At 48.0% G+C, this 25615-nt stretch overlaps 1 protein-coding gene across 4 annotated transcripts in view; it reads right to left on the reverse strand.

Annotated features, from left to right (window-relative positions):
• Window positions 1-19847, reverse strand: part of CYRIB (CYFIP related Rac1 interactor B) — a 100577-nt gene extending 80730 nt beyond the window's left edge. For 2 of the 4 annotated variants that reach the window (XM_049818970.1, XM_049818981.1), the window contains exon 1: window positions 19728-19847. The gene's annotated coding sequence lies outside the window, so the exon portion shown is untranslated. The remainder of the gene's footprint in view (window positions 1-19727) is intronic. The other 2 variants (XM_049818954.1, XM_049818936.1) reach the window with 1 other exon arrangement.
• Between the last annotated feature and the right edge of the window lie 5768 nt (window positions 19848-25615).

Genomic DNA, 25615 nt, shown 5'->3' on the forward strand with positions numbered 1-25615 from the left:
AGGTTCCCCCAAACGCACATTGAGAAAGAACAAAAATGGAAAGGACCTCAGAGATTTATTTATATGTCGACATATTTCTCTTCTTTTTATTTTCATACCTACATATATGTTGACTTAAACTGGTAAACTTAGTTTCTCTTGTCACTCGGTAGGATTCAAGATACATAGATTCACTACACTAATAACTTTAAAGTATTCTACATAAAAAGAGTATCCTGGGATATAAAGGAAGCCATTTGTGAGTGCACTTCAGCTGCAAAACCTGCTCGGTGAACTGAGAGGAAATCACTGCGCTTTAGTTGTGGTCCTTGGGTAACATTCTGGCAAGACCAGGGCAGGTACACCACGTACCTGCCTGCTGCCTTCACCTAAGCAGGGAAAGGGGAGTGCTCAGGCAAGCCCTGGAGGCTCCTAGAAGTTTGAGTAGATTGCAGCAAATAGAGGAGATGCCCAAGGAGATAGGAAAGAAGATTTTCACAGGAGCAGTTTGGGCAGAATGACAGGGTAAGTCCCAGTTCTGATTGTGCTTGATTTGTGTAAGTGGGTAGGCTAAACAAAGCGCTTGACATGACTTTTCACTTCTGCTCTGGAAAGGATTTTTTGCAACTAGCGGATACAAATTTTGAGGTGTGGGTCAATGCACCCTCCTTCCTCAGATGATGGCAGGTCACTACCACATCTCCTTCTTCTCTGAAGTCCGCAGACCTCTGCGAGTCTGTGTGCCAGGCAGGAAGCGACCCAGGTCCCACTGAACTGAATTCAAGGGAAGCAGAATTGTGCTCTGAGTTTATGTTGGACTTGTTACTGTGTGGGCTTAATACAAAGCTGGGGGCTCTCACCTCTCCTACTACAGTACTTTGTGCTGTTACACAGAGCTAAGGAAACCACACAACCAGCCTCAGGGATGAATGATTTTTGATGCTCCTAACACTGAGCTGCTGGGGGCTTGGCAGGGTGGGGTGAGACAAGGAAAATTTCCTGCTGAAACCGTAAGCAGGTTTATAATAATATCTACCCTTTAGAGCTCTCCAAAATTGTAAGGTACCCTTGATTTGGATCTCTGATCTTTCAGAAGTACAAGTAAGAATGCCCAGATGCTGAGCATCAGCAATGCTTTCAACAGCAGCTGCATACTAAGACATCCACATCCCATGTAATAATTGAAGCATAAAAAATTACTGAACACTCTGGAAAATGTTGTGTGACTACAAAACCCACCAATTTTCTATTAGTTCTGCCTTCACTTTTAATTTCTTAATTGCTTCTTCTGAATAGAATATTATTTTACCAGGTTATTACTGCGATAAATATGAAACCCAAAACTATAGATTGTATTTGCCAACTAGTATCATAAAATAAAGGAGGGGTAACAGAACATAACTGCTCTTATGCTGCTAAATGCCTGTGGATTGTTTTGTTAGTAGGAGTATTGCTGCCAGGTAGGTATAGCTGACACTTAGGAAAGAAAACAGGTCAGAGCATTTTCATAGAGCAAAGATTATTAAGCTCCCAAGGTACTATCGGATGTATATGTACTGTATACATGTGGGTGTACACCAGTGACAAAAGATAACTTTATTTTATATATAGATGGCCAGACAGGTAAATAAAACCACAGAAGCAAACCCACCCTTAAGTGCCATGCACAGTTTGAATACTTCGGCTACTTTTATGCTTAATGGTAGCCTAGGGGAGAAAGTCAAAAGGAGAAAAGGAAGTCATCATCATCCTCTTCCATTTGTACTCAGCAGGGACAATAGGGCACACTGTCCACTGACAACAGCTTTGTTTGTCGGGGGGGGGGGGGGGGGGGGGGGGGGGAGGACACCACTAACTTTTCCATTACGTGGCTAAAAATAGAAAGTAAGCATCCTATACCCAAAGATTTTTTTATTTTTTTTTTTTTTTAAAGAGAGACGATTTCTTACAGCAAAATTTCAAGAACGGAAGAGAGAGGCAGCTTTGCGGAGATCCCTTGTTACGCTGTTGTGGTTCATAGCACCTTTCAGTTCAGATAAAGCTAACATCAGGTTTTGCCCTCCCCCTTCCAGATTTCTCCATCTTCTCAAGTGCATGGCTAGTAGATGAGGGATTGCAGAAGCAGTCATTCACACTACAGTGTCCTTAAGGGCTTTCACTTTGGATAGTACAAATCCTCTGATATAAGTGTAGCTTTTTAGAAATATAAACACTTGCAACAAAATATGAATGATCTACATAAATTTCAAAAAGCGCAGACAAAACAAAATCCAAGGACAAATCATTGGAGGCTTACAAGGATGCCTGAAGTGCTTCCAGATATTGTAGTGCCAAACAATTACAATGTTTTATACTTGCATGGAGACAGGCACTCGCGATCTCAAAATGCCTCTTCCGCCCCTCAAAAGGTCATTTTGGTATTTAGGTGGCAAGTGGGGAAACTGAGGCACTTCAGAAGTTCATTCTTTCTACTCTGACAGACCTGGTGCAAGTCTGTCGTTCACGTGACTAATAGTCACGTGAATAGATGACATTAGTCATCTCCTCTTCTGCCATTACAAAGTCTGAGATTATCTTTGGGTTCGCTCATCTGTTGATGCAATCGCTCCCTGCAAACAATCAGCTCGGCCTCTTTGTACAGGGGGGCCTCAGCTAACATATGCAGCACGCTCTCGATTAACACTTAAGTCAAATGACACAGGAGGGTTCAGTGTTGGACCGTGGTTACAAATAATGATGATTTTACAATATAAAGCTCTTTTGTTTTCACATTTTGCTGCCTTTCCTCAACAGTACAGCTCACATGTATGAGACAGGGAAGCAAAAAGAGGAATAAAGAGAAAATGGCAGGTGTTAAGCCTGCATTAAAAAGAAGACTGTAGACTAGGAAGCATAGGGGAAGGTGGAAAGAGGAACTGCAGCTATTTTAATCACATTTTATCTCTACTGGAAAATAGAAAGATAAATTTTAGTAGTAGACCTGTTACAGAATAGAGCAGAACATGGTATTAGACACCAAGATCTTTAAGCTGCTTATTAAAGTTCGTGAAATACAGAATTTCTTCAGCGACCACTGCATGGACACCACTGCACTGAGAAGTACTTTGAACAATGGCAGTGGTAAAACCTATGCTGCTAGCAAACAGGTGAGCTGGCCAGCAAGAAAAGAGGCCTGCTAAGCAATCGAGATCATCCAGCATTACCAAGTTCAGGAGGTCACGGCCACAGACTGTGCTTCCGAATTTATGGCACTCGGGTGAGGAAAAACCCGAGATGCACCCATTCTTCCTTTAGCAGAGGTTTGCTCAGTGTAGTGGAAAAGCTATGATTCCTTCAGCAGGTGCCAGGTCGTCACCTCTGCTCGTATGAAAGCCACCTTTATCCAGCAAAGCTCCTAAATGTCACTGGGTTTATTGACTCTGGATAGCAGCTAGTGCCTTTAAGTAAGGGCTTCACTAAGTAAGTCAGGGGTGGCTGCAAATTGGGGGCCGATGAGTGGCAGGCGTGTCACTTGACCTCCCCTTAGCATTCAGTCAACCCAGTTTATTAAACAAAGTAAACCACCAGGACCACGGTAGGAAATAAACCATAAATCTGAACTGGAACTTTCTCACAAGCCTCTTTCCCCCCTCCCCCCAAAATGTTTCAGATCAATCAGCAGCGTAATAGTATTCCAGTTAATGGACAGAATCAATGTTTCAGAGAACAGGGAAGGCAATATTTAAGAGGGCTAGACTGTTTCATTACTCTCTGGAAGAGAACCCAATTTTTTTGTTGTTTTGTTTTTGGGGTTTTTTTTGAGCAAACACAATTGCGCTGCCCTGATGGAAACAAATATTCATTGATTTCACTGAGAATTCTGCCTACCTCAGGAGCATGAGACTGGTATTTTACTTTGGTCACATCCTTTGTAGTGATGTAATCATTGGAGGCTTTTTGTTTATTGCTTTTTCTTTTTCCTTTTTCCCCAAAGTGCTTAATTCATTTGTTACTAGAAACCCTCAGAATAGCACTTGGCTCATAAGTGATTTTTGGGCTGTGTCTAGGTGTTGCCAAGGGACATCGTCAAGAGACCGTTTCACTTTGTCTCAGCTGTTTCCTTTGCTACAGTGGTACTTAGTTTCTTCTTCAGATCACAGGGGATGCTGCTATCTTTTGGTGGAGAAATAGGTAAGTTAATTAAAGCTCCTCAGGGAGGGGCTCTGGAGCGTCAGTCTCAGGAGCCAATTTCAAAATTCAGTGAACAAACATGGATTTCACAAAACAACAGTGTTAGGCATTGCTGGGAGAGACACGACCAAGGACAAGCATCTCAGGGTGCCTCCAGTGGCACGACCGCAAACTGAGGGTGGCTCAGCACCCCACGGGGCTGCAGTGTCACTGTTGCCGCTATTCTGTCCTTGCACCACTAGCTCGGGTTGAAAGGACCTGGCTGTTTTTTCCCATCTGAAAAGTAGAATTCAGTTTAGCTGATCAAAACCTGGACTGGTCTTGCAACATTCATTTGAACTACTATAAATCAAATTCATCCTCATTTGTGATTTAAGTGATGTTGAGTGTAAGTTTACTGAATAATGAGAGAAAAAAAGAGTATGATTTAGTTAGTTGCTCACCAACTATATCCACCTCTTTAAAATAACACTATTTTGGTACAGTCATCTGCTGTATCCCATTATACTGTTACCTTCATGCAATTCCATCAATATGCTCCAAAGAGCAGCAGACTTTAAAATAATTTTAGTGCACCCAATTGCTGAATGTAAAGAACTTTGAAGAAACCCTTTCCCCATCAGTACACAAATTTTCTTGTATACCATCCAGTGATCTCATACGAAGTGGGCAGGTAGCACTCTTTTTCTGTGGGATATGAAATTCCCAGTCACCCATCACCTGCATGGTAGGTATATTTGGTTTCCAAAGTAAAGTCTTTGAGAGTGATCATTTTAAGAAGCCTGGGTAGCTAGAAGGACAGAAACAGAGTCCTTACTGCTCATGTAAGCAGAAGTCTCTCTAACGGCAAAGAAGAGTTTGCTAGCAGAGGAAATGGAAAGCCAGGACTTTTCCCCATACTGTAATCTGTAAAGGACAGACTGGGTGCAGATGAAGGCTGCCATAAAACAAACCATTTAGGCATGCACTTAAACACTTCCTTTGCTGAGCAACTGAAACACTGCACACCAGACGTCTTTCTCTTCCTTTTCCTGAGCGTGAATATGGCACCCACGACTAAATCTAGCACCAGATGCAGCTGTTTAACATTCAGCTAGCAAGAAAAGGGAGTAAAGCTGACACTGCACGCTGCAATTACTTAAACTTATTCTGAGCTTAGCCAATTGATGGAAAGATATTTTTTATGTCCAGCTGATAAACCCCACGCATGAGCTGGGAAACACTCTGTGCCTGTCTATACCAACCTGGATACACTTCCATTTGAGACATCTGGGTTCCTGGAGTCAGAGCTTAGCTGTGTATTATTTTAGCAATCAGGCTAGAACAAGCAGCTTCCCACCATGACCATGCTGCCTCAACAGGAATGCATCACAAAGCAGTGGGTTTTTTTAAGTACATGGTCATACTCCTTAATAATAACAATACTCCTTATTCTAAATGATTCCTGTCTCAGGCAGTGAACAAGCTAAAAAGTGGAAAGAAGCAAAATAGTCTTCTCTTGTGAGGTACTAGGCTATACTTCAGAGAAGCGTAGACCATGTTTCTGGCCTTGGACTTCTTGCATGGTGCTAATCGAGAAGACTAGGTAGCCTGTCATTGGTACCTCCCGTTCTGATAATTTGTAAGTGCCTAAAGCGATACCATTAAACTTCAGTAACTTCATATGTAAAAAATTAAGTTGGAAAGATTTGTATGGTGCTTTTACAGAAACACCGGTGCAGTTCCTGCTCAAAGCAGCTCACAGTCAGAGATGAGAGGAAAACACAAATACCGAGATCAGTTGTACACATTGGTTTTCTACCACTGCAGCAAGGTGTCTCCACATGGCAAAATACAATGTTCCACAGCAGTTACCAGGCTAGTCCTAAGCCAACTAACCTGAGTACAAAAGACAAAGCAGTACAGCATCTCTACTACGTGTTCCCAGCAAGGCTGATCATTCAGAGCTGGCTCTAGCTTGCTGGTGAGACCTTGGCCTGTGCCAGGTAGCAATCCTCCCTATCCCAGGACATTTAGCCTGCTTTCTCCTGGAAATCTGATTTATGATGCTGGACACTAAACAGCATGTGTATACTGCCCAGTCAACCTGCACGTGTCATCTCTTGCCCAGCTGGCAAGATATAAGAAAGAGACTGAGGGCAACTGCAGTGGAGGCAATGGGAACATGGGAGGGAAGAAGAGAGCTGGGAACAGGGAAGGGCCCAGAGGTTTTGCAGTGACAAGGTTCCACTGGCAAATGCGTGGTGCACAGAACCCAAATTAGGAGAAAATTAGGATTCATTAGTTACACTATTCAGAGGACTCTATTTTTCAATTATATCTTATTCTCTTCAAAGAAAAGGCGAACGGTACTGGCTTCTTCATGCTCCTATTATGTTCCCATTATTATTTTAATCCTAATTATTTATCTGTTGAATTTTACTTTAAAAGGATGGCCGGGAAGGATGTAGAGAATATAACGTGGTTTGCTCAAAGAAGACCAGCTTAAGCAGGGATGTGAAAGGGCCTGGGGAACCACGTGGGAGCAGAGAGAAACATAAGGGCAGCGAGACAGTCCTAAGTATGCATGCTTCTAAATGGTTTTAATGGGGTCACTTCTGACCTAAGGCATAACACACTAGCGTTCGGATGACAGACTCTGGCCCTGAGCTTCTGAAAGGTTTTGCAGATGAGTGCGACAAGCTTGGGTTTAGCGTAGAGGGGACTGCACTCAGAGGACCCAAATACGGCCAGATGGCAAAGAGGGGGCATGTGTCCCCACTGGAAGACTGAATGGCTACCATGAAATAGGCAGAGAGTAGGAGACCGCAGTGCGGGAAAAGACCTCGTGTCAGACTGAGGCTTGAACAAAGGTTTCAAAAGAAATGGATGGTTTTGGAAAGGCTGCAAAGGGACAAAATTACAATATAATGACTGTCAGTAAGAAGGAATGGCTGCAGGTTTATTCTGCAATAAACCTTTAATTTGTTTAATGTGGAACATTTTAAAACCTTCCTCATCCTCTAGAAGTACAGCTATTCTACCCAATGATTCTGTTTTCTCTTTTCAATGTTATGTTCTTCTGTTATGGTGGAGAAATAGAAAATATACTTTTAAATTAGGAAACCGTAATTGGGTAGATAATAAACAACACGAGGCAGTTCAAACACGTAGCAGTTTGGTACTCTCCTTGTTTAGAGCCTTTCTTACAAACGCATCTGTTGAAGCCTGTTCTCTCTGCACTACCATCCTCCCTGCCACGAGAAATCGCAGGCAGCCCTGAGAGAATTTTGTTAGAATTAATCACTGATCAACTTCATGTAAAGGCTTTATTTAATTCTGAAAAGTGCTAAGGGAAAAGCACCACGTACATACATGCACCCACAGCTTTAGGATAAATTAATTAAAAATATGTTCATATGAGTTTCTCTCCCAGGTAAAAAAACAATATAGGCATTTACTAGTCAATAAGGGGTTGGGGTTTTTTTTGTCTCTTTGTTTTGGTAGTCTTTAAAAATGCTTAATACATTGCCTGGGAGCTGCATGTTTCACTTTAATGCAGAGTTAACCATTGCAATTCATTAATTGAGTTTTATGTTGCCATTAAATGTTGCAATCAATTCAGTCTCGATACTCTACACTTTCATCTCTGCTATAAAAAAAAGCTCTATTAGCTTTACTTGGCCCAAAAACAATACAGTGAACTACCCTGAATTATTAATAATCTGTTTCCCCTTCAATAAAGCTTTTTGGACCTTTACTACAGTCTGATGATATATTTATTTGGTGTGTAGGGTTCAGAGCAATACAGTGCACTCTCTCTGGGAAAGAGCCCAAAAATAACTATCTACTTGATATCAACCCAAGGGATTTCCTAAGGGAATGAGAATATCATTTCAGGGCAGGTCATCAGTGGTTTAGGGAAATTAGACAAATCTGTGTCTGGGGAACAGATGCCTCACGGTTTGTAAATGTGCAAGAGAACCTTTCCCCTCTTGGTCACCAGTTCAGGTCCATCCAGCACAGCAGTGGCTGGAAGCTATTAAACATCTAATGAACTTCTGGGGCCTCCTGAAGCAAGGAGTGGGATTCCTAACAAACACTTGCTTACATCTTGAAGCTGCTCCTACTCAAACTGCAGTCTCAACAGTAAAACAGAGACACAGAAACTGGGAATAAGCATGGTAGAGGGAAGAACATTTTATCTGCAAAATGCAGTAAGTAGGCTGCTTCTGGGCTGGCAATCCAGCTTTAGATTTACTACTGGCACTTTTGTGTTCTTTAAAAGAAACAAAATAAAGTGTTACAAAGCACTTTGTTATAAACTTTCCTCACAAACTCTGTCAGAAGGGCCCAGAAGACTTACAAACCCACACTTGAGGTGTCTCAGACCTTGGGGAAGATAAAGGAGTAAAGAAGGATTTGATTTCATGCTTGGAGGCCAGTTCTGGGAGTCCTGGGGCTCCCAAACTGCTACATGCTGCACATCTAGTTTTGATGCAGGTCTGCTAGGAGAAAGAGGAGACAAATGCTGAGCATTACAACCACAAACCACAGCTGTTGATGGGAATTGGCAAGAAACCAGGGAATGCCGGGAAGCATAGATGGCCTGCAGCAGAAGGTAGGGCTGAGCAGGGCTCTCTGACACTTGCTTTTTTTATTCAGCTCCTGGTGCTTTTCCATCCTGGCATCTGGTTTCCGTGATAGCACAAGGGAGGGACAGTATGGTGCAATTTTATGGTATGCTCTCCTAGGTTATGTTGGCACTTCCTCGGGTAAACATGCCTTAGCGCAGGCTCAGTTTCACCGTGCCCCTAGATTGAAATTATTTGTAGCTATACTGTCTCCTTTAGCTTGCTGATAGCTCGTTCCAGTTGCCTCCACATTTCATTTGAGGAGGAGGGGGTCGAGGCTCGCCAACTGTCCTCCTCCTTTCTTCTAACTCAGGACAGAGCCATGCTGAGGAGCAGAGAGAGACAAGCTGTGGCAAAGCCCCGTCAGTCGGCATACCTACAACCAGAAGAGCATGTGGCGGGGCTCGTAGCTCTGTGGTCCAAGGCAGGAACCAGTGAAGCTGGAGCCAGGCTCTGTGGCTGCTGCTCAGCTATGAGAGCTTGGATGCACCCTGGTGCTCCCATTTCTTTACGCCCTTTTGAGTGGAAACTCTTCAGGGCTCTCTTTACCCACTCATACGGTACGTGATTAAACTGTGCCCAAATTCAGGCACAAGCTTCTGAATAGCACAGTAATATAAATTGCAAAGAGGATGCAAGTTTTGATGGCTGAAAAAGAAGGAGGAAAAAAGGAGGTTTTCTGTAATGGGATCCACTGCTCACCCTCTTTTGTTACCAGTATGTGCAAATCTAGCTATTCCAGTCCATTATATGCAACAATCTTGCACTCAGTGGCAGGTGAAATGTCATACCTTGGGGTAAATTTTCCCTGCAGTAGGCAGAGAATTTGTCCTTTAAATACCCTTAGCATTAATGGGAAATTGATCCAGCAATTTAAACTCCAAGAGATACAAACATCTCATGTGGGACCATTTTCAAATGTGTTGACATTTTGATTCACAAAATAAGACACTTTTAGAAACAAATGCAAATGCATTTCATTCAGGATTTGAGGTCAGCTGGATACTGGAAGAGAAATGTGCAATATACGTTTAGTATACTCATCAAGTATCTTTTAATCTCTGTACACTCAAGGGATTAAAGTGACATCAGAGAAAGGAAGGGCAATTTCTAAAGTTCTCTGTATTAACTGGTGCATCCTCTCATGGGAACCTAAATTCACCTATTGCACTTGCAGTAATAGTGTCTAGGGCAAATGGAGGCTTTGAGATAAGGCACCGAGTTTCAGTGACCTCTGAAAATACGTCTTTCACGCTATCGGATATGCTTTCATCTCCGAACAGCTCTGATCCTGCTGAACTCCACCTGGGGGAGTTGTCAGTGTTTTACTGATGTCAGTGAAATTCACGGTAGGACTGGAGCCCAACAAAACAGCGCAGGAAACAAAACAAAATACAGCAAGAGGGGGCAGCTTGCCCAGGCAGAGGCTCTGGCCACTCTTCCAGCTCAGAAATTATTCAGCACACTGTGAGAAAGACCATCTAAACAAACGTTTAGGACACATCCACAACTACCTGGATAGAGTTCCTGGTATGGTAGGTCAAACCTTAACGAAACCCAACGAAGCCTGAGTGTCAGTTTGGGCTCCATCCTGCAGAAGAGGGTAGGGCAGGCCTGGAGCAGCTTTGGAGAAGGGCCAGCTTGGAGAGTTGCTGGGTCTCAGCTGGGTGTTAACTACCACCACCTGCACTTGGACCAAGGCTTGGGATGCACTGGCACGGCTACAGGCAGGGCATGGGGTCAGAAGCAAGGCTCACCTTCCTCCTCTCCCTGTCCTTCAGCAGGCGGTACAGCTCCCTACAGAGTGGACCAAAAGGGGCATCTGCTCCGTGTGCTGCCCGCTGGCAGGCAGGGCCGGTGGGGGCTGGCTCTGGTTTCCCCCAGCAGCAAGGGCACCTTCTGGCTGCCCCCCAAAGCCTCCACAGCGGCAGGGCTGACAAGAGGCTGGGGCATGCCGGACACACGGGTAGTAATTTGGATGGGGTGTGTGTTATTATTTCACAGGGGGATTTCAGAGGAAGCCCGTGGCTCCTCTCAAGCGGACACGAGCATCCCCTGTTGCAGAAGCCCCGGCTGGTGAATGTCCTGTGACAGGGGGAACATGAGGACTGGGATCATCTCATGCAGGAGGAACTGGGGAGGAGAAGAAGCAAACGCAGGGGAAGTTCCTTGCCGAGGTCCCCCTGCAGAGCAGCCTCTGCCCCTTCCCTTCCCCAGCAGGGCTGGTGCAGAGGGGGTTGCATTTCTGGGAGCCACTGCCCAGGGGAAGTTACACCAATTTGGGTGCTGACTGAGAACACGACTTCCCTCACAGACACACGTACAATGGTGCCCAACAGAGTTAAGAGGAAGAGGAAAAGCCCCAAAACGCTGTGCAATATGCAAACGACTGTATTCAGCTCTATAAAAACAACTGCCTAGGAACAGCTCCAAACCCATGAAGCGTTAACCAACGGCTGATAAGCCACGATCTTTTTGGTGGCCTTGTATGGGACAGTCCTCTCAAAGGGCTGTGGATAAGCACTCCAGCCTGCCAGTGCACACTGGGTTATCAGGATCAGTCCTTTTCTACACGCTAACTCAAGCATAGTATTTTCCTTCTGGGCCTTCACCCCGCCTTCTTGCTTCCTAAAACTGACTGATGTGCTGCAGGAGTCTGGGGGGGGAAGAATTTACTGGTCCTGTACCAGCTACATGATCTCTTGGGAGCCTGATGCAAAAGCATGCAAGGCTTTGCCATCTCCATCTGGGTGGTGTTCCCCTGAAGAACAAAAGTTCTGAGTACATCCACCAACCGCTTCTCACATCAATTAGTTTATTTTTAAGAAAAAGATGACAGACCAAACAGAACCTCAACAACTTTAAAAGACCATTTTTTTGGTATTAACAGCAGCTACAAGTCCTAGGCGTAATCATACCTTGAATGCATAAACATATTTTAGAGATGTTGCGATTCATATTACGTCGAGGCATACGACTGGGTAGCAGCAGACCTAGAAGAGGTGCAAGTGGGCCTAAAGCAGTTTTTCCTCATAAATGCAACGATAGTAATGCCAATAACCAGGATGTCTGATCAGCTGTGGATCCTGGGCACAGGAAGTCCTGGTACAAGTTTTGCAACTCGGAGCCATTCCTAAAACAAACCCTCTCCTTTCAAAGCAGTAATCCTGGGAAAGAAACTTGGTCCCAACCCTTAAATAGAGATGTGAGCGGCTGCTTCATTCACAGGGAATCCTACCAATGCTCTCATTTGACAGATTGCTGTATGCCATTGCCAGTGGATATCTGCAATACCCAGAGCGCACTAACACGAGAACACTGCCGCATACAGTAAATATTTCTTAATGCCTCAACGTAAGCAGGATGCCAGACAGAACTACTAATGCACAGATCGTATCTGGTCATACAGCTAGTCCTTCAGAGGGAGTTAGGATTCACAGGCAGGAACATCTGCCCTCCTCAGTTCTGGGACTGGCAGAACAGTCTTGGGAATGGGGCTTCTATTTCTTCCCTTTAAGTTTTGTTGCCTAGTCCAGACCCACCACCATGAAAAGCCAAATCATGCCTGGAGTTTGCAGACTGCAGAGCTACTCCCCATCACACTACTCCCTTGTCCCTGTGTCTCTGGCAAGACACTGAGTTGGGGGGAGAACATAAATCATTCATCATGTAACTCAACCCCGATGGCAGCAGCTGTCCACCATCAGAAGCATGCTGGATGATACCTACAGAGACAGGCTCCAGTTGTCCCTCCACAGAGCAGCTCAAAGGAAGCTCAGCCCACAGAAACAAGCCAACTCCAGGTCCTCTGCAGGCTGCTGTGATCCTCCAGAGAGCAACCACATGGCTCTTCCCATTTTGGGATGGTCCCTCAGCGCTGCCCCTTGCCTGCAGCAGCCCAGGCACTTCACAAGCCTCCAGCATGATCCCCGCCAGACGCTGCTGGGCTGCAACGTGCCTGGCACAGCGCAGCCCTCCCTCCTTTCGCACCCTGCGTGCTGCGATGGGAGCAAGGTGAGAGGGGCAGGAATCCAGCCCTGCCACCGAAGAAGCAGCTCTGCAGTCACTGCTGGCTGCTGACAGCCGAAGCAGAGAACTCTCTCTTGGACTGTTACGGGAGGGAGGTCATCAGTTTAACCGTGCTGGAGCAACGCCAGCCCTTTGAGTAAACTTTTCAAAGCTGCACTAAGGCATTGTTTAATTTTGATTTCCAAGTGACCTCCCATTCCTCTGGATATGTTAGGGGTGGAAGAACATTCACTCCCAGGAGTTTATCTCTGGTGGCGGGCACAGGGCATAACAGAGCGGTTCCCAAAGGAGGGGGGAGAGAGGTGAAGATTCTTGCTGTTCTCCCTTCCCTCAAACACATCACCCCCACTCCCAAAGATCAGCAGCTGCATGTCGCCTCCACCAACAACATAGGGCCAAACAACGCAACCACCCCTCCTGCAACTCCCTTCCCCAGCAACTCAAGATCCTTTTTTCATATCATTTTCCCCTCCACCATCAAGTTTCCACCCTTTCCCACCAGTCTATTGACCACTTTAACTTGTGCAGATAAACCCATTTGCATGGGTGATCCTGCAGATGAAAATGATGGCAGGATGTAAAATGAAACATGGACTTAAAAAGAACCAAACCAACCTAGAGTTATTCTTGTGATGCGAATTATTTCAGCAACTGGTTTATACTGCAGCTCCATTAACAGCAACACAATTACAGCGGAGGAAAGTAAACCACAGCTGGGGAGAGGAAACAAGAACAAGTGTGTTAGGGGCACCTATCTCACCAAGGAAATGGTGGGTGGACACAGGCCCCAGCATGGCACCTGGGCCGTATCCCGGGCTCTGACAACAAGTGACCTTAGCATGATGCATCCAAAGCTGCATTCATAGCAGCCGAGCAAAGAAATTAAAGGCGTACGGTAAAAAAACTCTGGCTGTTGCTAACATTTCACAGTGCTGAAAGTAGCATTGGTATTGGCACAAGGTTAGCGGCATTTGTTCAGCTCTCTGCTGACCAGTGACCGAGCCCCACAGGGAAGAGAAGCTGCAAGGACAGGAGTGGGACAAGGCAAAGGAAGCGCAAGCTGCAAACCTCTGCCTGCCTTGCTCAGCATCAGATGAATATTAATTCTCTGCTGGTTCGTACAGCCACAGGCAGGCCTGTTCTTACTAATTTTGGCCCTTGCCTAATTTAAAACTACAGACATGCTATTTCCATGGTGGGTTTATTTTTTCCCCTCTTTTTAACAGGTTGTAAGCTGCCAGATGCACCCCATGTGGCTGAGAAATCGGTTTTGTCCAAGAGGAGGTAGGAAAACTTTGTTAGAAATAAGAAGCAGATAGAAAAAAATGCACATTAAAACATGCTATTAAGCTCCAGGAACAAGCCTTGGAGGCAGACCAGCCTGCCTGTGCTGGGCTGAGGAAGGGACAGGGCCTCTGGTCTGCCTGCACTCTGGTCTGGAGCACGCACCTTCCTCAAAGCTTGTATGTGTGCCAGCCCTACATGCCCTGCCATCTCCCAGCTGCGTACATGCAGACATCTCGCTGCGCCCCATCCCTGAGCACGCATATAACCATCTGCCCTCTTCTGCCTTCACTCCCTCCACCCATACGTCCACCCCGCTTGCAAGCCTTTGCTCCTCTTGCCCCAAGAGGTACAGCTGTACCCAGAACCCCTCTCCCCGCTGCTGCACCTTTTCCCCAACATGTGCAATCACCTTCTCCCTGCCTCTGCTCCTCCCCTGGCACACCAGCCTGTCGCCCATCTCCCGCAGAGGTGAACGGCAGATGAAGTGCTGAGCCTGCCCGCAACGGGTGGCAACCCTGCACTAGAACCATGTGTGAGAAAGTGGTGAAGTGAGGAAACATTTGTGAGAGGAAGTGAGTGGGTGGAGGGAAAAGCCTGGAGTGAACAAAAATCAACAAATAACACATTGAAACTTGAGCACCGAGTGCCCAGGGTGGATAAAAGGACACTGAGTTTACAAAATACTACGCGAAGACATGTATTCTATGCTAACATACACCTACCATATGCTAGTGAACAAGACCTGTGTAAGTACTGAAAATAAAAAGGAGGCACAAAATAAAAAGTCTAAGAGCTAATGCCTTAACAACAGCCCAGGTAGGTCCCGTGAAGCTAAGCAGGGAAGGCATCAGATCGTAGGTTATGGCCTCGTTTTGGACATAAATCTTACTGGATCCCAAAACCCCAGCTAGTAACCTGGAGGCTCTCAAAGTCCAAATGGACTGATGGCGTCTCACTAAGCATGGACACAGATCTTAGCAGTTATTAATAGACTGCATGCCCCTCCACATTTTAATTTAGTACTTTCAAGTAAAGCACTTTAATATTTAAAAAAAAGGAACTGTTATTTCTAGAACAATCAAACCGGAAGCCCAGCTCTGCTGTCTGTTTCTGATAGAGCAGTAGTTCCTCAGTTAAGATTTCTCCCTGTCAGATGTAGCAGTGCACAGACCTAGGAATATGATTCCCATTCTATTATTTGTGCATTCCCAGCTTGTAAAACCTTCCTTCCTTCTCCAGCCTTGCAGAGCAAGATTGGCAGTGCTACAGTTTCAGTAACACACCACAGAAGATCTTGGGTTTTTTCCTTAAAGGACAACAAACTCAACTCAAAGGGGCTGTACCAGAAGCCAGCCAATTTTGCCCTCTGAGAATTAGCCCACGAAACCTCAGCTCACACTGGTGCCAAGTTATTTAGACAAGTCACTCCTCTAACCACTCACCCAGTGAGTTGGTTGCATCCAAGTCGCTGCCACAGACAAGGTGAATGAGCAATTAACAGGTAAACAGCTATTACGACACACACATAAAATTGTCCAGTTTTGGTTGCATCTCACTTTCCTTCCCACATTTCAAACCAGCCTGTTCCACAGGGATCGCCTGCAGAAGAGGTTCACTTCCACACACAATAAGACTGCCAATGCTACTTTCATTTTAAAAGAGTAACAGAAGTTACACTGAGAGTTGTCGGTATATTATTCCCCAAGTTTGGCAGCAGAGGAGCCCAAACGTACGCGCTCAGCATGACACCACTCTCTCAGAGGCTACGACCAGCAAGCGCTCTTGGAAAGCGGGCAGTGCGGCTGTGCCACGGGTTACAGTGATTGCTACTGACAGGTTCTTCATGGTATCACAACAAATTAGGTCACAGATTAGATTTTCATAGCACAGATTACAACTAGTGTCTGTGTTTTTTTTCTTAAATAGAGAGGGCTGTGGCCAGGAGGTTTGACCTCAAGACTGGGAAAAGGAAGATGGTGGTGGGGGGGGGGGTGTTCCTAGTTCTGGCTGAGACAAAGACTGTCCTAGCGAGACTCAGATAAAATTCCTGGTTTTCTGCTGCAGTCAGAAGATTTGATATTTTTCCCTTTCTATCCAGCAAGCCTTTGAGAAATAAAGAGTTTGTCCACTAGATACTCTGCAGTAGATCTTACAGCATTTCTGCAAAGCAGGTATCAAACCAAGCATTTTATAAAAACTGCATTTTTGATTATAGAAAAGCAGCTTGCACCATGTAAAAGAACTGCTGGGAATGGAAACAAAAGCTATCTATTAGATTTACCCCACCTAATACCACAAGGTCACACATACACTCAGTTTGAGCATCTCTAGCATAGAAAGATCTTAAGGGAATAAATTCACGTGTGCAGTATTCAAAAACCAACAAAAAAACCCAAAACACTGGGGGATAAGAGTTTTAAAATATACCCAGCAAGGACAGTAATAGAACTCAGGCACCAAATGAAAATCCAAGCTATATCAAGCTCCACATGGAGCAGCACGGAACAAAGGTTTCCAACAGCTGAGTAACTGCAGACACCGTGCAAAGTGCTTTCTACCCATTGCGAGATACAGCCTGACTGCAGATTTGAAATCCCTGCTCCAGCAACTGTATTCCAGCAGACTGTCAGCGCTATACTCCGCTCCTGGCCATCTCCTCCCCCAGAGCTGTGCTGCTGCAGGGGAAAGGCAGTGCCTGGGAGCCAGCGAGCCTGATTCAGCTCCTGGTGGAACCGTCCAGGTCTGCATGAGGGCAGTGATTCAGCAGATAAGCAAGCTCACAGACATGGTGAGTGCTTAAGGAAAACCTAAACCAGATGATTAGGAAGACAGGTCTTGGACTGAGCTAACCTCAGAGACAAGCCCTTCTAAAGTCAGGGTTGAGAGAGCGCTGCAGCAATGACCTTCAGCTTACAGCAACAGTTCTGATACCCGTGACGGGATCACACTCCTGCGTCTACTTTGCTTGGGCAGCCAAGAGGCCCACACTGGCTCTCAACTGAGCCTCTGGAGCGTGTATTTAGTCAACCAGAGCAGGCCAGTCTATACCTGCAGATGAACCAACCTGTAGTCTCTAACCAAGTTCTCGAGGCTGTCTGCAGGCAGAGGACACAGCCTTCTCTTCCTGTTCCCAGTGAAGCAAGAGGAGCACATGATGCTGTGCCTGTTTCCCCATTTGCAGGTTTAGACAGGCCAGTGCTCCGTGCCCTCTACTCTGCCTCAGACCAACCCGGCCAGCCCCATCCAGGTGCCAGCGTGGCTGGCCTGAATCACCGCAGCTGAGACTAAAATGATCTCACCCTTCGCTTCAGCAAAAGTTTTTCACAGGAAATACGCTTTTACTTTCAAAATACTCTTGGCCTTGTTCTTCTCCAACAAGCACAGGAAGGATCTCAAACACCAGCCTTTATTCTTGTGAGACACTATTTATCCTCTGATACCTTTGAGTAAAAAGAAATAGCAGTTGAGAGTGGCTGTGCCCTCCCACGCTCTAGAGGCAGCATCAAGCTTTTAACTACCCTCAGCGCATCAGTTTCTTCCACTGCTCTTACCGGGCAACTCGCGTTCAGAGGCACAGAATGAGGCCTAATTATTTTTTCCTCAAGCCCTATCTGTGCCGTGTAGATTACTGAAAATCCATCACACGTGCTCCTTGCTGAGCAGTCTGAACTATCGATCTCCGTTAGAGAAACGGATGCTCTAGATGTCATTTGAAACGTTTTTAAAAGTCCTGTTGGTATGACTGTTCCTGCTGGATCCTAAGCACTTCCTAGTCCCAATGCAGAGCACTGCCTCAGACTTGCTCAGAAACTCCATCGTGCCGGGAGTGCTTCTGCTGCTGAGCCACGGAGGAAACCGCACCACCGACCCCTGCCGCACCCTGGGAAAGCAAGTGGTGACAACTGTCAGAAAACAAACCAGCAAGGCCTCTCGGTCTGATCAGTGCTCGAAGCGGGCAAGAGCGAGCAGCAGGTAGGAACTGCTACCTGCAACAGCAGCTTCAGAGCATCTGCTGCCCGGATAGGCACAGGCTCCCGGTCCTGCCGAGCAGGAGCCATGCAGCGAAGTGCTGCCTCTCACTAAGGCAAGATGACTCCGAGCAGCTCTTCCATGAAGGCTGAGCACCGAAATGACCCAGGGTGCCTGTGTGCACCCAGGAGAGTCCCTCAGAGCTCATGTAGGCACCCCAAATGTTCCCCCCCCCCCCCACAGCGGCAGTACTGGCAATCCTGACATTAAACAGGCGGCAGCCTGCCACCAGGCTTGGTTGCAGTCAAGCACCGAAACAAAGACAACGTTGCACTTCCAACGAAGTCTCACATCTCTTCAAAATACTTCTCGGTTTGGGGCGCAAATGCGGGGTTTGCTTTGTTTGAACGGAAAGAAGGGCCTCTCTACTGTTTTAATCACACACCTAACAAAACACCGAATAAACAGTATACCCCTCGTGGCTTTCTGGGTCGTGTATGTTAAAGAATGATTATTAGGGATAAGAGTTCATTTTTAAATGGCAAAAGGGTAACACCGCTCTAAACCATACAGCCAGTTAACCTCCATGGTTTAGGGGTTGCTCTGGGCTATTTCCTCTCTATTTCACCACTAATCCTTTTGAAACGCTACAACTTGCTTAAGAGAGGGGTAGTTTCCGCACACAGTCACGATCACAACCACACCACGGTCCCTGCGCGACGAGGAAGTACCGGATCCCCCAAAGCAGAAGCGCTCGCCTCCTCGCCGGCCAGTCCAGCGCATTTCTGGCTGCTGGGCTGAACTTTTGTAGATGCAAGATTTGCACGCACGGTGACGACTGAGCAGTCTTCCAGCCTGACACCTGTCCCGGGCATCGGATGATGGTCCAACCCAACGCACCCAGCTCAGGGCAAGGAGCAGCCAGCCGACATCGCTGCCGCTGCTCCCAAACCCAGGACGGCCATAAGCGGCGCCCACCGCCCCCAGGACGCGGTACCGAACCGCGGCTCCCTCCTGAAGCCGACCGCCCCGGCTTTACTGCTGCTCGGTTTCAACCCGGCGGCTGCCGGAGATCCTCTCGGTTGCCGTGAGAACCATTTACACCGTTCTCCGTCCCCGCCGTCCCCCGCTCCCGGGGCACAGAGGATCTCCCGGCCCCAGCCTGTCGCCCCTCGCGGACGCGAGCGAAGCCCCCGCCGCACCTGCCCACCCGGGCGGCCTCGCACCCCCCACCCCTGCCCTGAGGGAAACCGAGGCGGCGGCTCCGGCCTTCGCGCCGAAACCGGGCTCAGCGCCGGGCTCCCCCCGGCTGCCGCCGACGCCGCCTCAGCCCCCGGTCTGACAGACGGCCCCGGGGTGGGGGGGAACACCGAGAAGGGGCAAGGCTGCCCCGGCCGGCGGCCAGCACCCTCCGCCGGCCCCGCGGTGATGGTGGTGGTGGTGGTGGTGGTGGTGGAGCAGCGGGGCGGGGGCGAGCCTCCCCTCCGCCGGCTTCCCCTCAGGCTCCTCCCGCCTCCCCTCAGGCGATCCCCCGCTCGCTCCCCTCAGCCGCCCCGCCCCGGCTCCCCTCAGCCGCCGAGGCAGGGGGGCGCCCGCCGCCCCGCTCCCGCTCCCCGCCGCGCCCCTCCCGCCCCGCTCCGGCTCCGCTCCGCCCGCGGCGGGGGGGCGCGGGCAGCCTACCTGGGCGGCGGAGGAGCGGGGCGGCCCGCGGGGCTCAGCCTGGCCTTCCGGGTTGCCGGGCGGCGGCAACGGCGGCGTCGTCACGGCCACAGGTTGGCTGCCGGCGGCGGGCGGCGGGCGCGGTGCCGCATCGCTATAAAAGGAAGCGGCTGCGGGGGGGGGGAAGAGGGAGAGAGAGGCGGCCCCGGCACCTTCGCCGCGCCCGATCCCCCCCCCCCCCCCCCCCCCGCCGGTTCTCCTCACACCCCCGCCCCAGGGCAGGCGGTCACTCGGGTGGGGGCGGCTCTGCCCCTCAGCCGCCCAGGGAGGCCCGGCCGGCCGGGGGTAGGACGGGGAGAGAGAGGGTCAGAGCCCTCCGCCTCAGCCCCCACCCGCGGCGGGGGGTCCCTGGGGGTGAGGAGGGACCCCCTTCGCGGGGAGCTCAGCCGTGTCCCCACACACCGGGGCGGGCCGCTGCAGGCAAGCAGGGGCCAAAGCAGAGGGCGAGCCGGGCTTTGCAGAAATAGGATGGTGGCAGCGACGAGCCGGGGGTACCTTCACGAGTGTGCACACCGCGAACGACCCCCTGCAGCGGCCTTCTGGCTGCAGGCTCGGCTGGAGCGCTGCCCGGGCCTGAAGGGCAGGCTGGGGCCGCAGGGTGACACCCGGGGAAAGGAAGGGCACGGCCGGCGACAGTCCTGGGGACGGGGCTGGTGGCACCTCCAAACGCAGGTGTCGGTCCCTGCTACAGTCAGAGCCAGGTTATGGGGCCTGGCAGCCGAACCAGCTTCGGTGAGATGTTGCCTTTAGGACTGATCCTCCCAAACTCGGGGGAAAACTCATCGCAGCTGAATTTTTTCCTGCAAATCCCGACAGCTCCTTCAACCTCTGGAGCTGCGTCCGGGCACCGGAGCGGTTGTGACGTCCCTGAGGCACCTTGCTCGGTCTGTCCTCCATCTCGTGTTCATGATTGACGGCATCTTGGTGGCAGAAGGGGTGAGGGTCCCCCCAGGATGCGGCATCCCCATCCCTGTCTGCCCAGCAGGAAGCTCTCCCTCCAGCAACAGATGCTGTTGTTCTCCTGCACCATCAATCCCTTTCAGGAAGGGACAGGGATTAGATGGGGGTAACACGTCTTAAGGTAATTTCTCTAAATGGTATTTTGCTGCCCGGCTTTCCTGTCAGTCCCTGGCGGGGGGCTGCGATGCTTCAGCTCGCTCTGCAGCCCCAGAGGCCCCACGCCATGGCACAGGTCTCACTGCGACAGCCACAATGGCTACAAGTCCCATCTCTGGCCCAAAGCAGATGGAGACGTGGGCGGCAGTGAGGCCAGGGTGCTGAGAAGTCACGTAGATAACAGGACCCCTATGCAGAGGTGCTACACTCAGTGCCGCCTTTTATATTCCACCAGGCAAGCAGCTAAATCTATGGGTCATGGGAAGACCAGGCGTCTGCTATACAGAGAGGGAGGCAATGACCTTGGGCAGACCCCAGTCTAAATAAACACTACCTGGGGCCACATTTTGCATGAAAAACAATTAGGCAGAACACTGCCATGGGCAAGTGAGAGGAACAAAATCCTGCTCTCGAGGGTTTTGAAGTAGAGAGGGTGTTTCTACTCCCAAATTTAGTATTTTCTTTTTCGTCTCAACTTTCTCTGCATCCTAGCAGGTAAGGGGGAACAGAAAGAGCTTTTCTGCTGGACCCAGCATCATCTCACTCTGGCAGACCTGGCAGGAACACAGGTGCCGAGTTAAAGGGTGATCCTGAGCAAAATCCATCCCTAAGCAAGGTGACCCTTCCAGACCTGCTCCAAGGAGATAGTGGGGGGGGCAGAACCACATCTAAGGTGGACCTGGACCCTGTGTAGGGCTGCTGCCAGAGACTGGTCTGGCAGGGCAGCAGCACCTCCTTGCTTACCACCGAAAGCTCCTGCTCACAGGATCTTGGGCACAGATCCACATATCTGGTACCTTCTGCTCCTTCACAGGGCCCAGCTACTGCAGCAGCTACTTGCGTGGTGCTGACCAGATGGTCTGACTGCCCCACTGCCCTCTCTCGCCCATTATGGTTTGCTAAGACCTTGCTGCTCTTCCTGGACAAGGGACCTTCGCTTCTTTGTATCACTTGAATCTCTGCATTACCCTGAGCTCTGAGGCGAGTATATGGCCCACCTATAGGCAGTGCTCACAGAAGAGCTCCTGACTCCTTATGATTGATCTTCACGTCAACGATGTAGTTATTCATACTCTTTCAAAGGTGTCCAAGTTGTGGTTTGCTTTGCCCCCTGCTCTTCCCACACCTCCACCTTGTAGCAGATGTAGAGTTCAGATTTGTTCCTATACTCTGCAGAAGACCTGGAAGTCTCCATCTTCCAGCATCAATGAACTAGTGTAAGTTCCCGTCACATGGAGCCTAATGCTCCTTGCTCTGCCGTTACCCAACCTGCTAAACTTCCCCTCCTAAACACCCTATCGAGGCAGGCTTAGCATTTACTCTCCTGTTCTCTGCGGAGGTTGGCCCAATTCCTGTAGGGAAGATAAGAGGCTGAGGAAGATCCTGGATCACAAATCTGCCCTTCATCCCCATGCTTCTATCCACAGAGGTCAGAACTACTGCACTCGTCCTGGAATTGCCCCACAAGGCTTTTTTCCAGCTCCTGGATACATTTCCACACAATAAAAAGTCTTACCTGAATGACAGTGTGTGGCTGGATACAGCTCACTTAACTGCTCAGCTACCTGGGCCTCTTGCTTTCCTGCCTAGAGTTATTAAAGTAGAGCTACAGCTCAGTATTCAAAATCTGCAATGAATAAAGGGAAGGCTAGGACACATGGATATATAGACCTTATAGCAGCCTTCCAGTACCTAAAGAGGGCCTTCAAGAAAGCTGGAGAGGCACTTTTTACAAGGGCATGTAGTGATAGGACTAGGGGTAATGGCTTTAAACTGAAAGAGGGTAGATTTAGATTAGATGTAAGGAAGAAATTCTTCACTGTGATGTGAGGGTGGTGAGGCACTGGAACAGGTTGCCCAGAGAAATTGTGGGTGTCCCAGCCCTGGCAGTGTTCAAGGCCAGGTTGGATGGGGCTTTGAGCAACCTGGTCTAGTGGAAGGTGTCCCTGCCCATGGCAGGGGGTTGGAACTAGGTGATCTTTAGGGTCCCCCATTCTACAGTTCTACAATGTGTAGGTCTAGAGCCATGGATGGAATAGCGTGCAGCATGGACAGGCTGTATAATCTTTACTAATTTGAAAAAAAAATGTCTGCTTTCATCTTTGAGATGTCTTTGAAGCAGTGTGTGGCTACTGGTGTCACCAGGTCGCTAAGGCAGTCTGCAGGTTTCAACAGAAAACCACTGCAAAACCCCTGCTTAACCAACAAACAGCTGCTGACCTCTTCTGTGCACGTTCAGCTCAAGAGGTGGCTTGTCTTTCTTCAGGAGCACATTTCAATCCTTTCCCATAAGTAAGTTTTTGATTTTTATTTAAACACTAAGAACTCCAGTTCAGAGGCATGTTGATACTACAGTAGGAGGGGTGTGGGAGCAGGGAGAGATGAAAAACATTACTTTAGTAAAGTAGGTTTTAGAGCAGCTTCAGACTTAAGCTATTGCACACTACTCCTTAGTCTTGTAAGTTTACAGGCAGCTGTAGTAAGTTTTTCCTGGGGAAGAGACTGGGGAAATTAGTTACCAAAACCCAAGCCTAATGCTATTGCTTTAAACTGAACAAAGGTAAATACAATGAAATGACCTCTAATACAGCCATTCTGGAGTATTCAAGGGTGATCTGTCTACACAAAGGGACTGTGAGAGAAAAATCAGATTTCTAAATTTCAGGTGGTAACTGAAGCACAAGAAACATCTTTAAGCCTTAGGGAAAAAATCCCATGGGGGAATGGACTTAGTCCCACACCACCACCTTTCAGCAAAAAGCAACAAGCACAAGGGGAGGGGATGTTTCTGATCAAACACTACAAGAACCAAGACCAAAGCGGTAAGAACTGCAGAGTAGCATTAACACTGGATTTAAAGTTCCAGGTAAGTTTAAAGCTCATTCAAAACATTCTTCAGGTGGATACAGCAAATGACAGATCAGCTTCTCCTCTGCTCTGACATGCTTAGCAGATGTGACAGCTGTCACAAATTGTTTGTCCCCTGCCCCTGCTATTATAAAAATGACAAGAGCAGACATCCGCCTCACTGCAGACAAGAGGATCGGTTTTGTAATTTACAGAGGAACAAGGCAAAGCCTGTACTATCGTTCTTAGTGTTACTTGCACAGCAGCTGACGAGAACTAGTCAAGACTTACAGGTTTTGTGCATGCTGCAGCGGGGCAGGGGGGGGTGTAAGCTTAAGTACAAGTTGACAAACAGCACTTCGCTTATCTCAAGAAGAAACTTGACCACTCTCTCAGCAGATGCCTGAGCTGTAAATCATGTTATGTATTATAGCCCTAGAAGTATCATTAAGAAAACTTGAAATAGTTTGTATTAGATAAGGAAATTTTTGGCTTGCAGCTATATAGACAAAAACATCTTATAGTCCTGTGTGCATTCTGTATCCATCTGAAAAGCCTCCATCTGTGTTTTACAAGGGCTAAAGTGTCTCATAAAAACACCCCCAAAAGCCTTAAACTCAAGACTAAGTTGATAAGTTGTTTGTAAGAATTTAAGGTCTGAAGCTGAACTTTATTTACTTTTGCTCCTCTGTCACATTCTGGTTTCTTGGCATAGAAGGGTTATGAATTTATAACAACAGGGTAGAGTGTGAGGAAAATAAAGTTGTTTTTTTGTTGATGCTCTGGTGAACTGTCACACAGGACTACTGAGTCTGGGGAGGGGAGAAGCATCTGAAAACAAATCATATTTATGGGGTTGGAGCATTTGGGGTTTTGTTGGGCAGTGGGGAGCAATTCTGAGTTTCACTCATTGATATTTAAGATTTGCACCACTTTCACTGGTTTTGATTACCAGTCAGTCTTCTGTTCAACTGTGAGCTTTAAGTTTGCCAGCAGAAGGGTAAGCAGACTGAAACTTTGAACAAGAAAGGGAGTTCTCCGGGCATGCATTTGTCTTGGTCTCTTCTGCTCCAAACAGCGTACAAGATATCCACCTCAATTTTGACTTTCAAAAGGAAATCAATACATGTCACTGAAGAATAAGTAATACAAGTAGGACAGAGAACTGAGGATATTGGAATCAACGGATCTCTGAATGGTGTTATCTGAAATATTGTGACAAGGTAGAAACTGAGCAAGAGCAGAATATTTAACCAGACTGCTTCCCTTGCCCCACGTCCGCATTTCACACACACCTCGCACCATACATATGTTTAGCCTATGTAAATTTGAAAGCCCAAAACTAACCGAGCAGAATATTCTATGATCAACCCAGGCTATGCCTGGGCTACAATTCAGTGTTTGAAAAGCTACCCTATCACAGTGGTCTCCTGAGCCCTGTGCTGTTGCAGTCACTGTTTTTGATACAAACCAGATCTGAGAATTCCACACTCCAACTTTCCCTCTGGCTAAAGGATGTTCTCATCACTTTCTAGCAATTTCAAGTGGCTTGTTCTTTTTGGAGCAGTTTTGATGGGAACGGGTCTTGAATGAGAAACTTTGAAGAACCAAGTCAGGGAGGGGAAAAACAACCTCTGCAACCTGGGTCAGAACTGAAATTGTAAGCAATAAAGTCACTCCATCCAGGAAAGGTTAGTACTGCTCGAGTTGGTTTGAGAGCTGCTGTCGGGTTTGGTAGACCTGCCCACAGACAGAGGAAGGCGTATACAGGACAGAGGGCCATGCTGAGCAGCTCTTTTCAACCTGAAGGGCCAGATGTAGAAAACAAGACACAGCAGGCTGGCTTTCTGTAGAGCCTACTAGAGCCAGAGAGAAAGCAATCGAAA

The sequence above is a fragment of the Accipiter gentilis genome, chromosome 2, assembly GCF_929443795.1.
Source record: "Accipiter gentilis chromosome 2, bAccGen1.1, whole genome shotgun sequence".
Taxonomy (NCBI): domain Eukaryota; kingdom Metazoa; phylum Chordata; class Aves; order Accipitriformes; family Accipitridae; genus Astur; species Astur gentilis.